This window comes from Taeniopygia guttata, chromosome 1A (assembly GCF_048771995.1).
Source record: "Taeniopygia guttata chromosome 1A, bTaeGut7.mat, whole genome shotgun sequence".
Lineage (NCBI taxonomy): Eukaryota > Metazoa > Chordata > Aves > Passeriformes > Estrildidae > Taeniopygia > Taeniopygia guttata.
The window spans coordinates 33522549-33538240 of NC_133025.1; the positions used below are offsets into that span (position 1 = coordinate 33522549).

Below are 15692 nucleotides of genomic sequence, written 5' to 3' on the forward strand. Positions count from 1 at the left end.
CCCACTGAACTGGGCACATGCTGAGGATACCAACCCTAGCCCAGGGCTGTGAGGTTAGTGAAACAACCTGGAGTAGCAGCTAACACCAGGACCAGATGACAGTAATAAGTACCATACATTTGTTTCATACACAATCAAAACCTACAGAAAAGTATGCACTGAGCATAAGGGAATTACTGTGCTCCCACTGCCTCTCCCAATATATCTCTGCCAGTGATATTTGGACGTCAGTTTGCAAGTTTGAACATCTCAGCCCAACTCTTGCACAGCAGTTACTGTTCAAAGATATTTATGGAGCATTTGTGGTCAGTGAGTAAATAATCACTGCTGAAATTTAAATATAGAATGTTCCAAAGTATATTGCTGCCTATGTTTAAAAGCAGAGCACACAAGTTCACTGTAAATTTTCAGAGGCTTTGCCAAGATGAAGTTCTTGGATTTGCTTTACTCCAAATGAAACAGTGAATCTTTAAGGTGCTGCTGTAAAAGCAGCAGTGACAACTGCTAGTTCACACAGGAACTGTAATTGCATGGAAGCAAAAAAGTAATGGAAAAAAATAAACAAGTCAAGCATCATGAAGAAGTTCAGTATGGTAAGGGTTTGGAGTACCCCTTTTATTCCATCTTCTTTTCTACATGCATTATTTTTCTTTGTGATAGTCTATACCAGTTGTGGATTTTGGTTTCAAATAAAAGTCAGCTGGCAAAAAATAAATGCCGATTTTGTAAATGTGTAATTCCAATTGTTCTCATACAATGACCATGCTACTGGACTTGTTTCAAGATATGATGGATGACACTTGTTTTATTTTGCTCATACCAGTGGCCTTTCCTCCTAACTTAGTGCACAAAGGTGACAAGGAAGGCTTCTGCTCACCATATCCTGCCGGCAGTGCACTGTTTTCAGTGTGTGCTCCTCCCTTCACAGGGAGATGAGTTTCCCTTTTCCTAAAGGCAATGAAATACTCACTGGAGGGGAGGCTTCAAGAGCACATCAAGAGAGAGGATGTGGGGGAGCCAGCTAAGCCTGCATACCCACCAAAATTTTGTGAGCTTGGGAGCAGGTCCCTTAGGGACCAGGCCTTGGAGGTTACTACAGCAAAGACTTCCAGGGTCCAGAGGAGATTTTAAAGGTTTCCTTACAGCCCAGGATGTCTTTGCTGGACCAAAAGCAATCCTGAAGAAAAAGTCTCACATTACAAAAAGATATTTCACAGGGAAACTATTCACAAACCCCTGCACCAGCATTATGTCTTAGCCAACAGATTGCTATTTGAAAAAATGTTTGCAGCTTCTGCTCAAACAAAATACTACATTTAAAAGCCAAAGCCCATTTTTTGTGCATCTGGATGTTGACTTTCGAGACAAAATGAAGACAGACCCACCTTGGACTTCTGACTACTTTAGAGTCCTATTAAACTGCAAAGGAAACTCAGATACCCAAAAGTTCTGTAAAAAGTAGTATACCTATTGAAACACATAATGAAATAAAATAAATTAGAAAATAAGATGCAAAACATCTTGGAAAACTGTTGTTGCTGGAATTTTAGTTCTGAAGGTTTGATTTCCATACTGCAGTAAAGTTTCTTTCAGTGTATTTCATCCTCAGGTCAAACTTGCAAAGTCTTGTTTCTGAGAAAGAAAACCAAGTTACACTAAAGTTCTAATGAACCATGAATTATAAACCCAAAGTGATTACAATTGTTTGTGGATAGGTACATGATGTCATTGAACAGCTTGAAGGCAATAAAAAAAACAATTTGTCTATATCAGTGCATGAATATACAGAATTCTTCTCCAGACTGCTGAAATACCAAGAGTACATAATCACACTGGAAAATTTTCTTGCATGCTCTACATGAACTGTTGACATCTTTTCCTCCCTGCCAGAAAGTGTTAGGGAGAAAGAGCAAATGTAGAACATGCACTGGGAAATTATTTTGCATTTTGTAAAATGGCAGGAAAGATATCCCTTCTGCATTGCTTGAACAATAGGAAACATCCATTAGAAAATCTTGAAAATTATTAGTCACTGCATTTCATAAATGTCTAAACAAGCATATTTTACATATTAGGCCTCTTCTACGAATATCATTTAATTATATGAAAGATATATAAATGAATACATTCTCTGTAACTGTATGCATACAAGAGTTTTCCTTTAAAAAAAGAAAATACTTCCTTTTAAATGTAAGTTCTTTAAAATATAGCTACCTTCTCCTTAATGAACAATTGACTGCATGTCAGGAGAATAGAGTTGAGATGTTTCAAAGCCTGCTACATTAATGTGTGAGCTTGTCCTGCAATAGTTGAACATATTTCCATTTCCATTCCATATGGAAAACAAATTTTATGTCTTTTAACAGGAAAGGCAAAAGCATGTGGATTAATAAGAGTTGCCTCTCAATAAGTATGGTAATTAACTTTGAAAAGTAAGAGAAAAGGGGCTATTCTGGAGTGCTAAAGAATTCTAGGGTGTTTAGAAGTGTAATTCTGCCCTTCCATTTTTTCTCATCCTCCCTTCTCCCATCCTTCTCTCCAAGGACGCCCTTCTCCACCCCTGTGCACCTCTGTCCTGTCCTGCCTTGCCTGCTGCAGGGAGCAATGTTCCTGTTGCTAACAGGCCTCCATGGCCTCAGGGTTGGCAAAGGCACCTCACAAGCTGAGAAGGGGGCAGAAGGAGAAGAAGAGGGCAGAGAAACCTGGGAAAGGCTACTTCAGTCTTCCCTCTCCTATTACACAAAACTTTCCCTTCTCCATAGGCTTGGCTCTGATGCTCAGGACAACGTTGGTGCACTGGAAGCACTGGGTGAAGGCTTCATTCAGCGTGACTGGGTGAAGCAGGCAGCAAGCACACAGGTGTTCACCATGCCCAGGATGTGTGTTTCATTCTGTTCATAGTCTGCCAGAGGAAATTGAAGGCCCCCCAAAAGCCTTCTTATAGACCTCTGTGACTGTAGTAGATGAGCAACCACAAATACAATTTCTTATTAAATTTATAATCTTCCATAAATTCCACGACATCAAAGAAATATTAGCACTGGGGCTCTGCATTTTTTCCTTTGGAAAGAATTTGACTAGGTTTAATATGGCCTGGATTTGTCAAAGCCTGACTTCTGTTCCTTGCTCTTGTGTAGATGTAAATTAAACACAGTGTAATTCAAACACAATGTAAATTAAATACAAAGCTGCTGAATTAAAGTTTGCAGATAGGGAATTATGAAATAGGAATTATAAAGCAAAATGAGTCTGTAAGGAAAAAAAAAGTGGAATATTTACTTTCTTTTAAAACAGGAAGGTTAACTGCTGTTTAGTTATTCTTAAATCATACATTGTTCTATGATGGCTTCACTTGCAGACAGCTTGACTGGAGCTCTTTACTGATCCACACTGAGATTATGGGAATGCTTTTGGATTAACAACTCCATCACGCGTGTGAATTACTGACTTTAGTACTCAAAATAGAAGAAAATATGGCTGAAATTTGGGAAGAAAATATGGCTGAAATTTGGGGTTAAAATATGTCAAGGAGCTTAATAAATACCTCTTAAAGCTTTTACATTACTAGACACTTCACATGATATTTTGAAAATGGAATTTGACTTATTTTAAAGTTGTTTATGGCTTCTTTTTGTTTCTCAGTTACAATTTGCAATTCCAGATACAATGCTACAACGATAAGTAAGGCATGCCCTTAATTCATGTACACTGTTAGTGGATAGTTCTCTGAACAGCAAAGCATGAATTTGCCTCTGAGGTTGCTTCTTTCAGAAGCTGTATCACATCTGATACCAGCAACAGGATTTGCCACTCTGAAGGCAGAAAATGAATGCTCAGAATATATTGATCTCTCTTGGCTGAGAGACACACTTCCAATTTATCAGGCATGCTTTTCAGTAATGAGTTAACCCTTATAGACAGCTAATGTTCACTTTGATTTTGCTGGAATATATTTAAAATAAAATATTTTTATCTCTTCACTGGAATAAGCATAAGAAAGTCAGGATTGTTCAAAATAATGGTGTAAAAGAGGAGTAAAAATGAGAGCCCAAAGTAGGCTAATAAAATTCTTCTCAAATATGCAGATATCCCAGAGAAAAAAAATGAGGATTTTTTTTATATCTGACATTTATATGAAGGAAGATTTGGTATCACCGGTCAGCAACAAGCTAGACAATGTTGACAAGTACGAAGTGACTCATGAGGCTCTGCATGGATTTAAAAGGGCAGATCATGCTTAGTAAAGTGGACTTCACAAGGAGGAGGCACAGAAGTGTGAGTGTGAGTGTGTGCGCTCATGTGCATGTGTATACACAGCTTAAAAGAGAAAGTGACTTTTAGCCTAATTTTCCTGGTAAAAGTATTCAGAAGAACTCTTGACATTTTCATATGTAATCATGTGAAGGAACAGGACAGACTCACAGGGTATGGGGCTGCACTTAGGGAATGCTCATTGGGGAATGATAAAAAAGTCTGAAGATCCCAAAAACTCACAATAGCCACCTCATCATGATTTTCTGCCTTTAAAAGACAAAATGTGTGATGGTCTCCATTAGCTACCAGGGTGTAAAATTAGTTGATACAGATTGCACATGTGCCCAGAACCATTTCTTCAATGAACTTTGAATAAGAACGGGAGTTTTTCTTGTCATGTAAAACAGGCAAAAGTCTTCAACATGAATAAAATTTTCTGTAGTCCTACCCTGCCCTGTGATGGGCACCACTTTCAACAAAGGGGCATCCACAGTTTATCTGAGCAACATGTTCTAGTGTCTCACCACACAAATTGAAGTCTCAATAAATAATTTAGTCTTAATTTAGTTTCCCTTTCCATTCAGGCTCAAGCCTGTAGGATAAATGCAAGTGGAAAAGGGGATGATCTTACCCTGGACAAAGGTGGATCTTCCTCATAAATTTATACCTGTATAAGAGAGAAAGCCTGCTCCCACATGCGGGTCATCATTGCAGATCATTGCTCCTGCAGTTTAGAGACTCACACCACTGTCCAGGCTTTGATGATGACTCTTCTCTGCAAGAAGAAACCCCATAATCAGGATATCCCAGTGGCACACTACAGTGCAAGCAAATACCAGGGACAGATGACTGCTTTCAGATTCTCTCATTCTCAGTTTCTGCTATGAAGTACAACTACAGTTTCTGTGGGCAACCTGTTCTCATGCCTTACCACCACAAATTAGGGTCTCAACATATTTGGGCTTAATGTGCCTTGCACTGTTAATGGTTTCCAACTTACCACGTGTCCAAAAGCAGGAAGTTCTTCTAACCTTTTCTCCCTTGAGCTTTTGTTAGGTCAAAAGAGAGAAGCCAGTAAAAGACTTCCCAAAGACAAAGCAAACACTACATAGGAGGTGGATAGGCAGACAAAATGGGTGGTTGGAGAGCTATATGTAGCTCAGGCAACATCCACTCTTTCTAAACTCTTAGTCACTTCTGCAAAACACACTATGATCTTCTAATTGAATAGGTGCAACAGTAGGACTAATACAAAATCTAAACTTTTATATATATACAATTCCCAATACTAAGGGAATTAAGTGGAAACACTGGAAAAAGTTAATCTAAGCCCCTTTAGTAACATCATCAAAACAAAAGCATTAGCCTAAAGGGTAGCCATATGTTAACCAACAATTCTCTTCCTCCTTAAAAAAAATTTTAAAAAGCAAGAAATCTGAAAGAATAAGTAGGAATGGGATTTTGTGGCCTTCTTTTTGATGCTGGTTATTGTTTAGATGATTTTGTCATCTAACTGGAAAGATAAGAATGGAACAGTGAAAGAGAGAATAGTGGAAGTGCAGTAGCATGCCTAATACAAGGTAAAATAATTAAGGTAATAGCAATTACTGTGTATGCCCCAAGCTGTGATTTAATCAGCTATTGCAACCTAAGCAGGATTGGGCTGCATTGGTACTTAAGGGAGAAATCCCATATGCTATTGAAAACACAGCTGATGATTCAATAGCTGTTAAGTCTCTCTTCTGATTCACTTAGGAAAACAGATCACACCAAGGGTTTAGAAGGAACCTTATATTTACTACCAGTTAGAATAATAGGGTTAATATTAAAAAGGATACTTGTTTTCTTCTTGTCTACTACACTGCTTTCATAGTGTAGTAGTTTCATAGAAATATAGAATATATCTTCAAATTTCTACAGCTTTTTAGAGGTACTAAATAGCAGTTGTATTTTATGTCAGAAGTGGTTTCTACTTTAGGTCTGGACAAAGTGATTCTCACATAAATGCCATGAGCTTTATACACTTAACACACATAAATAGTACTATTTAAAATTTATAAGACTCCTATGAGACAGCAGCAAGGTCTCACCCAGAGTTCATCCAACCAGAATGAAAATCTCCTAAGCAGACGCTGAACAGCTGGGCCATGCTTCAATAAATCACATGTAAAATATGTATTGCTTTGGCTGGCAAATGAGCTGCATGGGAATGAGTTTCACCCTCAGATTCTAATGTCCTTTGGGAAGCAGTTCAATAAAGTTTTAATATTAACATACACTTTTAATACTATTAGAACAATTCAAATGACCAGGTAGTTAAATAAGTGTTGTTAGAGACACCCAGACATCATGGAAGAACATTTTGTGGGAATACAGACTACAAGTTTTGGGTCTTCTGTGGAGCATAATGTGCTGCCACACTGGAAAAGACGTAATAATTCATTTTACATACTGGAGATAATGTGCTGAAGTGGGAATAAATGGACCACATAGGTTAAGTCTGCTACACAATGTATGGAATTTTAAAAACCACGTGTCTTTGCTGAGAGATAAAACTCTCCTGGAATAAGTGCTATATCAGTTAACAACAGAAGATGAAACCTGGATGTAGAAAAGACATTTTATTTAAAGCACTAATGACATACATGGCATAGTTTATTGTGAATGTGAGTTAGTCAGTCTTTTGTCTATCCATATATTAGACTGGCAGCAAATATTTGTGGCTAAGATTGACTTAAGCAACAAGAGAATATGTAAAAGTTTGTAGTTTGGCTCTAGAGCAATCTATCTTGATTGCTTGAATCTATCAAGTCTATCTTGAATATATGTATTATTAGAGTCCCTCTAAGATGAGCTAAAGAAAAGAGGGATAGCTCATATTTGAAATTTTTTACCTGCTTATTCTTATATATGAAGGCCAAATTTCTGGTGTATAATGAAGTTAGGGTTTCTGGTGTATAATGAAGTACCTGAGTTAGAGCAAACCTGAGCCAGCAGGTCCCCATGCCATAGCCTGGCACTGTACAGAGCCAACAGTTCAAGGCTCAGAGAAGTTCAGATGTGTTTGTAGAGCATAAATGCTCAGGATAATGTCATGGCAATGCAGCTACACATTTCCAGATCTGAACAGCTTCTGTGTGTTTCTGCTCAATAGACTCTTGTATTCCTCAACAGATTAACTCCAGGAATACCGGTCTGGTGTCAATATGGCCAGAAATCTCAGTTTTGTTACAACATGAGCCTTGCTGCTATTTCTTACCAATTTCTCTGACAGCGAGTTGTGCAAAAGAGAAATGTAAATATATTGTCAAATATGTTTTTTACGGTATTTATTCTGTACTTTCCAATGCATTTTAATTTAGGATACAGTCTTTTAAATACACTGGGCAGTAGAGATTAGTATTACATTTGTGTTTTTTCTAACCATCATACAAGTTAGGCAGCATTGTCCTTTCTATTATAAGATTCACTGAAGAATAGTAGTCCAGTCTTTGCATCCTGCAATCTATACTTGGTACAGGGTCTGAGGAGTCATATGGCAAAAAAACAAAACAAAACAAAACAAAAAAACCCCAACAGTCAAAAGTGGCTTATCAGTCCCAATAAATATTTAGGACCAACTTGCCTTAGGGATGGCTCTAACTTGCATTAGCCATTGCCCTGTCTGTGTACATTTGCCCATGCCCTATGTATGCTCAGTTGCCTTAAGGCCTGATTGTATTCCAGTGCATGCACTCAGGGTGCTCTAAATCTGCATGTTTCATAAGCTCCTTGACTGCATATTTCCAGTCTTCTTGGAGAATGCAGTGCCTTGTTGTGACACCTAGTCCAGGAACTCCCCAGAACCTGGTGGTGTAATCCTGGTATGGTACAAAGCAGTAAAAGTGAGGGCCTAGCAATAAGTCTTGTGCAGAAATTCAGCTCCAGATTATGAAACCTAAAGACAGATGCCTATTTGTGATTGTCCACAGGCAAGCCATGTGTTTAAGCTGACATGACAAATCAGTGGAGTCAGAGAGTTGTGAGAGGGAAATTCAATTCCTTTCAGAGCAGAGGACTAGGGAGCTGCTACAGACAAGCAGCTGGTGCTGAGACACACTAGCACCTCTCTCCTGACCTTCCACTGCTGCTTTGGGAGGATGCAGACTTCCTGGAGGTTCTGTCTCGTTTCTGCCATCATGGTGTGAATACCTCAGTTACAGCTCAGATGGCACAAAGTAGTTTGGTGTGGGCATCCCATTTGAGTCTCCCAGACGGGCCAGCTGCAATGTTCTGCAGGATCCTGCATTGTCTAGATCTCCACTGCCTGTAACAAGCTCTTCAAACTCACATGACAATATCCATGTATAGACACCTACAATCAGGTCTATTAATTAATGTATAATATCCTCAGTGGCTTCTGCATAAAAAGGATTAAGGGCACAAATACTGAAGCAGTTATTCATGAAACGCTTGAAGTTCCTGATACAGAAAAGGTGCTTGCTCTTTCTGAACTAAGCGAATGTGGCAACTATTTCCCCAGCAGGGGTTAGCTGCTGAGTTGTTTTAAATCCAGAAGACATTGGCAAATAAACTCTTATTTTTGTTTCTCTCTCTTCACCCAGAAGATGTAGTGCAGCCAGGTCCTTAAAATAGAGCCGAGCTGGAAAGGATTTGGGGCAGCTGGAGAAACTGCCAGTGACAAGACGGCTGTACAAGCAAATGCCTCAAAGCTGAAATTTGTATGAGCTAAGGCTACAATAAATGAAAGAGAATCACAGAAAGTGTGAGCATTGTCAGCATGTTTCTTCCTCTTCCCTGTCCTTTGAAGCCAGCCAATATCGAGGAAAGCAGCCAGAGCGGAAAAGGAAGCAGTCTGTATTTATAAGCCTAACAAACAAGCATAAGACTTTGGGACTTATTTAAGAGAATGATGGGGGAAAATCGTGCCAAACCCAGTTCTTAGCAACTTCACAGCATCACTTCTTTTAGAAACTGGAAGATTCATCTCTCTACTTGGTGTGGAAATAAAGATATCAGGGAAACACAGAGCTTTACAGGCATGTGGATATCATGGCCACCATCATCCTTTTCTCCCTCTATTGGAAAGCAGCTATTTTATCCTGGTAATATATTCAGAGTTGATATTGCTTTTTCTCACATCAGCTCTGAGCAGATAAGAGAGTTAGTTTCCATGTGATACAGAGGATTCCACAAAGGCCTAAAAATGATGAGCTGATATTTTTTTCCATTTTAAGTACTGAAGTTCATAAAATGAACTACCAGTCTTCTGCAGATTTGGGCGAGGTTTTGCTGAAACATAATTGCAACAGAAGAGTGGGTGTATGAAATAGAATTTTTGGATTCAGACTAAATACAGACTAATAACTTTTGTTTTGAAGCAGCAGTACTTCTCCTTTAACTAAATACTGCCATTTCATGCCTTTAAACTAACAGGAATTTCCTAATAAAAACACATATTAGTAAACTGATCATATAGGAAAAAATATGTATGAAGTTGGCAGGAGTATTAACTTTGGTAACTTTGAGATACAGTGTGGAGAATTTACAGGCAACAATTTAATCTTGGATAAATTTAATAGCAGGTAACAGTGATTCAGAATAGAATTTACAGAGAACAAGGATTCAATATCTACTAAGGAAGAAGTTAAGAGGCTTTTTAAGTGGTCAGTAGTTCAAAAACCTTTCTCCAGAAATTCAGGCTATATAAACACATCTTTGATTTCCTGAAATTGAAACCTGTATGAAAAGGCAAGCTGGTTTTATATAATGCCACATTTCAGAATGCAGCAGAAGTGGAAATGACAGGTAATTACATCTAATTAAACTTTATTAGGATGCACATAGAAAAAGGAGTCAATGTTATATTTGTTTGGATTACTTAATTTTCAGCGAAGATATTTAAATTCAATTATTATTTATTTTGTCACTAAAAATTCTCTCTATACTCACAAAAATGAAAGAAACCACTCATTTTTCAATTATTACAATGAATTAAAATGCTTCAGAAAATTTTATGTTTTGTTTTAATATATTTCGAAAGGACATTTTTTTTTTATTTCAGAGGAGCCTGGAATCTACAGGATTTAAGACATTTTGCAGTAAAATGTGAAAAGTTAAGCAAAGGGTGGGTGTTGTATGGACTTCTTAGTCATTTGCACACTTTTTCAAGGAAGGAAAGAATAATGTGTAAACTAGGCAAGTGTGTTAAAAAATACTCTCCAAAAGTCAAGTCGTGTAGTACACAATGAATTTAAAGTACAGTTTCAGTAGCATTTTCAGTAATTAATAGTAAATTCTCTATTAAGGGAGAATACTTGTTTAATAAGATGGAAGACATTTTCTATTTGATTACCATTCAGTTCTGATCAGTTGAAGAGAACTTTGAAATTTTCTCATGTCATTACTGTACCAGCTATTGTCTTATGCAAGGATATATTTTATATTTAGCTTTTCTTTTTCTGGGTGTTTTGTTTGTTTGTTTGTTTGTTTTTCCTTTGCCATTATGTTCCTTCAAAAGTGATTTGCTTATTGGCTTCTTACTGAATGAATTAAATCCGATGAAAAAAATTATTTTTAAAATGAAAAAGTAAAACAAAAATTCTCAGGGTAGATGATTTCTACTACACATTTCTGTTATTACTTGAGAGTGTTCCACCTGTTAGTCATTTGTAGGCAATCTCATGCAAAATTATTTACCAGTAAAACACACTGACCTAGTGGGCCACTGGTAAGAAACACACTGGGGCAACCCCTGGGTTTGTCCACTTCACACAGCTATTCACACAACAGCAGAGTGAGCATAATTGCTGTCATTCCAAAATGCAGTTATTTTTAATGGATATTAGTTGCTGATAAAAATAACATTTAGAGCTTAAACTACCTGCCAAAATAGATGTCTACTGACACTGATGCTTTTCGTGTTTATCATAAGGTGAGAAAATGCAATATTCAGCTTCCATCACTTGATTGATTCACCATAGAAAATCTGACCAAGTCAGGATTCACCTTATCAACTAAATGATCAAACAGCAAATTGAGCCAACAGCCTGATCAGTTATTCTGCAACCTTAAGAGATTGCAGTTGAAAGAAGACTTCTTTAATTGCATCTCTAAGTAATGTATAAGCTATATCACTGGCCCCTAGAGAAAAGGAGTTTTTCAAGATCTCTGGGTGAGGTTCTTTCAGAGATAAACACATTGAGATATCAAATGACCAGGAGGAAGAAAGCATAAAAAAAGCATGAAATCTGTTCAAGGAGAAACAAAGTACAGTGCTCCTGTAACCACCATTTGTCGTAAAAGCTGACTTGGACCCCTTTTTTTGTTTCTCTAAGGTGATAATCTCAGGAAAAAGAAAAGCAGTGGTCACCTGCAAACAAGTAATATCCTCCTATGAAGAAGATATCACACTGATTGAAGAAGTTAATGAAACATCTACTGTCAAATTGTAGTCGTTATTTTTCTGTACTTTTGTGTTCTGAGAAAACATGGATGGCCTGGAGCACAGGCAGTGGTATATGCAGATCCTTCACCTTGAACTCTGCTTCCAACACCAGCCACCAGTCACTAGTGGGCAGGGACTGCCAACCTCTGAAGACTGATTATCCCTTCACCTGTACTGGATGAGCTGAGTGCTCTCAGCACCCAGGTGAGAAATGCGAGTACCACATATCTGACACTGGTCACAAACCCCAGCAGGACATTTGGCTATGAAGCCAAGAATTTGTCATGGTATGACAAAGTATTTTCTGACTGCTTTCCAGATAAGTTTTGAGACAAGGCAGCATATGGAAGCTTACTTGGTTGCAGCAGCATCTGCCTGCTCTGTGAATCTCTGCCAACTGACTGAGATAACATGTCTATCACCAGCTCTAAAATTCACATAACACCAAATATATATTGTCTATTTCACCTACTGCAGAGCTGGAGCCTCCAGATTCTGGGAGATCAAATATCATCAGCCTTCCCTTTCCATGCAGAGTAAACAACTTTTTTTTTCTGACATTGCTTTCAAATGCTGTGACTATATCCAGCGGCTGCATTTCATTAAGGCATCATCTTTGATGTATTACTAATACACCAATTCAATGAAATATTAAGACAAAATTACCTCGTGTTGGCTAGCAGAAGACAGGCACAGTGAGAAGTAGGAACTGGAAGTGCTCAGACTATTTGCAGTGGCTCCATCTGGAGATGTGATGAGTTACATATCCCAAAATAAAAGACTCTCTTTTCAACCTCAATTATCAAGATAAAAGAATATACTTTTTAAAGCAAGAGCAAATATCAAAGAAGTCACAAAAGTAACATCTCTAAAGAAAGATGAAGTCTCAATCTTTCATATTATCTTGAATGAAATAATTTGAGCCCTCTAGTCAGCAAGTAGTTTTTATTAATACATGTGGTCATTCTGATTTTCCCCTCATTACTTTTCAGAAATATAGTAATGATTACAAGAGCCCTCCATACTTGTTACCAGTTATTATCACCTGTCCTTCAGCACTGTTGAAAGATCCAGCATGAGATGAAGACTGATTCTGGCAAAAGTTGCTGCACACAAAAGCAGTAAAATATAATTCCCATGCCAAATATCTGCAATCAGCAATAGACACAAATGAATTCAAATTAAATAGAGGGATGTCACAAATGAAATAATCTTGTCATGTCCATTCAATTGTACTGGTATTTTCTATATGCTCTTGGTATTTCTCTTCTCCTTTTCCGTATTTATTTCGGTTAAATAAATAAGAAAAAATTTAGTATTGTGTTCCTTCATTGTTCCTTGTGTACTGCCTTTTCATTCCAGATACTTACTCATCTCTGACTCAGGAAAAAATACTTCTTCAGGCCAAATTTAGGGATAACAGTAGCATGCTATGTGCAATCTTTAGAAAAAGAGATATGTCATTATGTGCATTAAAGCCTTCTTGAACTGAGGCTTATGAGTTAATGGTCAGGAGCACTGAGCACAGGAATCCTGCTCAAGGTCTGTTGTGTAAGGGAAAGACTTACAGAGAGCAGGGGCTCGCCAAGCACTCTAATTCCTGATAGCACACTGCAGAGGGATGAGTGTCCTCGTAGGTAAAGGCTTCTGACAGCATGGACATTTTCCTGGCTTTGGAAAGAGAAAAGGCCATGTAATTAATAGAGAAAAATACAGCAATGCCTATTCAGCCAGCAGTACTGCAATGCTTCAGATTTTGCGGCTGACGAGGCAAATTCCCTCCCCTGTGTCCTCAGTCCCAAGGGCTCGCTGGTAGCACTGTGACCTGGCAGGAACTACTGTTCAGACATGTTGTTAACTACCACCATCCCATTTCTTATAAAAATAGAAGAAAAAAAGGAAAATACGCTAAAATATAATATGTAAAGAAAAAACCTTTCAGGGGAAAGGAGGGAAGGCAGGGATGAAGCAGTTGGCAGGTGCACCACAGTTCCTGGCTGCTCCTTGCATCTTGCCTGTCTGCACAGAAACTGTCACTAACCCAGTCTGAGAGAAGAAATACTCACTGGTTTCTGGCTTCTTTGAACATGACCAAAAACTTCTGCACTTCTCAAATTCTATGTGCTTTAGGAGGATATTTAGTGTAGGATCTGAGCTTTAAAGCAGTTGGAAAATCCTTTTAAAATCTCTGCACAGGATTTTTTTTTCTTTTTGGCCTGCAGGCATTTCTAATAGTAGAACATCACTTTCCTGCCAAGACAAATTCTACCTCTTGCTTTTATTTTCCCATGCCACTTCCTGTGCCAATCAGGCTTTCAATTCTCCTGAAAATCCTGCTAGAAAAGCACTTCTGCTTCTCTTTTCATCACTGATTTCTTCTTTACATACAGTATCCAACTGTACGTAGATTATGGTTTTCCTCTTAAATTGTTAACCTTTGTTGCCCGTTGATAAAGATGGTACACACTGCTAAAACATGGGTGCTGCTAAAGAACAGCAGAGAAATATTTTCCCAAAATGTTTGTTTCTGTGCATTGCTCTCATATGGCTTATCATGTGGACAAACTCACAGATTATTCCTTTGCACATTTCACCGCATGTTATTGTACTTTCTCTTTTCTCCTTATTTTATAAGGAACAAGTACAGTGGAAGTTCAAATGCATGTTTGAACAGGATAATGCACAAAAGGAGAAGGAACTGTATCCATAAAGGATGTGGTTGTGGCCCCTTTAATTCTGTGACTATAAATGCTTCTTGCAATCAGCTCTGAGGCTTCAGTGAAGAGCAGCTCACAGATATTTTTCCACCAGGACTGAGTACACCACCAGTATCATGTTTCAATAGAACAGCTGGTGCTTAAAAGGATGGTAATTACAATTTTATTCAAAAAATCAGAACTGGTGGAACTAAGATCATTGATTCAGACGGATGACCTTGAAAGGCAGATTGCAATGAACTTGTTGAACTTCTGAAAAAGTAAAAAAAAAAAAATTAAATAAAAATAGATCACTCTACAACATTTCTGGTACTTTTTGGTAACATGCTACAATCTTCAATTTCCCCCCAAATACTGTCATTATGAAAATTGATGGGAAAAAAATGTAGTGTGAAAAGCCTCATTATTTTACTATTCCTTCCAAGGGTAGGGATGACGTTCTAAAAGCTCCACTTCCCTGTAATTAAAAGCTCTGCAAAATTTTAGGTTTGAAACAGTAGATCATGCTGATGGTGTGTTTTATAGAAATAAAAAGACAAAAAGAACCATATCGGTTTGGGAAATGGACAGTCAGTCCTCAACTCAGACAGCAGCCATAAGCAGCTGCACAAGGAAGAATATGAGATTATAGCAAGCCTACAGTAGTATTTCCTCTGAACATTTTCCATTCTCTATGAGTTTGGGGTTCAGACCCAAAACATCAGTGCATTTCCTTTTGGTGACCCTGGCCAGTGTCTGAAACCTATATTGACACCCACAGTGTCTGCAGCATCCTGCAGCAAAGTTGTACAGCTTTGCTGTGAGTTGTGTGAAACACAGGATCCCTGGGTAATTCAGGCTGGAAGGGACCTCAAGATGGCTGTAGTCCAGCCTCCTGCTCAAAACAGAGTCAGCTATGAGGTCAGATTAAGTTGTTCAGGGCTTTATCCAGCTAGACATTGAAAACCTCCATGGACAGAAACTGTACAACCTCTTTGTTCCAATATTTTTTTAGTCTCATTGGCAAAATATTTTCCTTCATACCCAGTACTCAGTCGTATCTGCCATTCAGCTCTTCATGGCCATTGTCCTTTGTCTTGCTGCCATGCACTGCCAGGAGGACCCTGGTTCCAGCTTCTCAGTAAGGCAGGGGTGCTCTTTGATAGGTACTAGTTAGTAGGCACTGCTGTAAAGTTACCCCTGAGCCATCCCTTTCACAAACTGAAGGAAGATTCATTCCCTGCTGCCTTTCCTTTAAGGGCAAGTGACCTACGTTTGTCCATCAAGGGTAGCCC

At 38.3% G+C, this 15692-nt stretch overlaps 1 protein-coding gene across 1 annotated transcript in view; it reads right to left on the reverse strand.

Moving 5' to 3' along the window:
* GRIP1 (glutamate receptor interacting protein 1) overlaps nucleotides 1–15393 on the reverse strand; it is a 328821-nt gene extending 313428 nt beyond the window's left edge. Inside the window, exons 1-2 of the mRNA XM_072922895.1 lie at nucleotides 13768–15393; nucleotides 13270–13372 (exon numbers count right to left, since the gene is read on the reverse strand). The gene's annotated coding sequence lies outside the window, so the exon portion shown is untranslated. The remainder of the gene's footprint in view (nucleotides 1–13269; nucleotides 13373–13767) is intronic.
* Nucleotides 15394–15692: the final 299 nt, after the last annotated feature.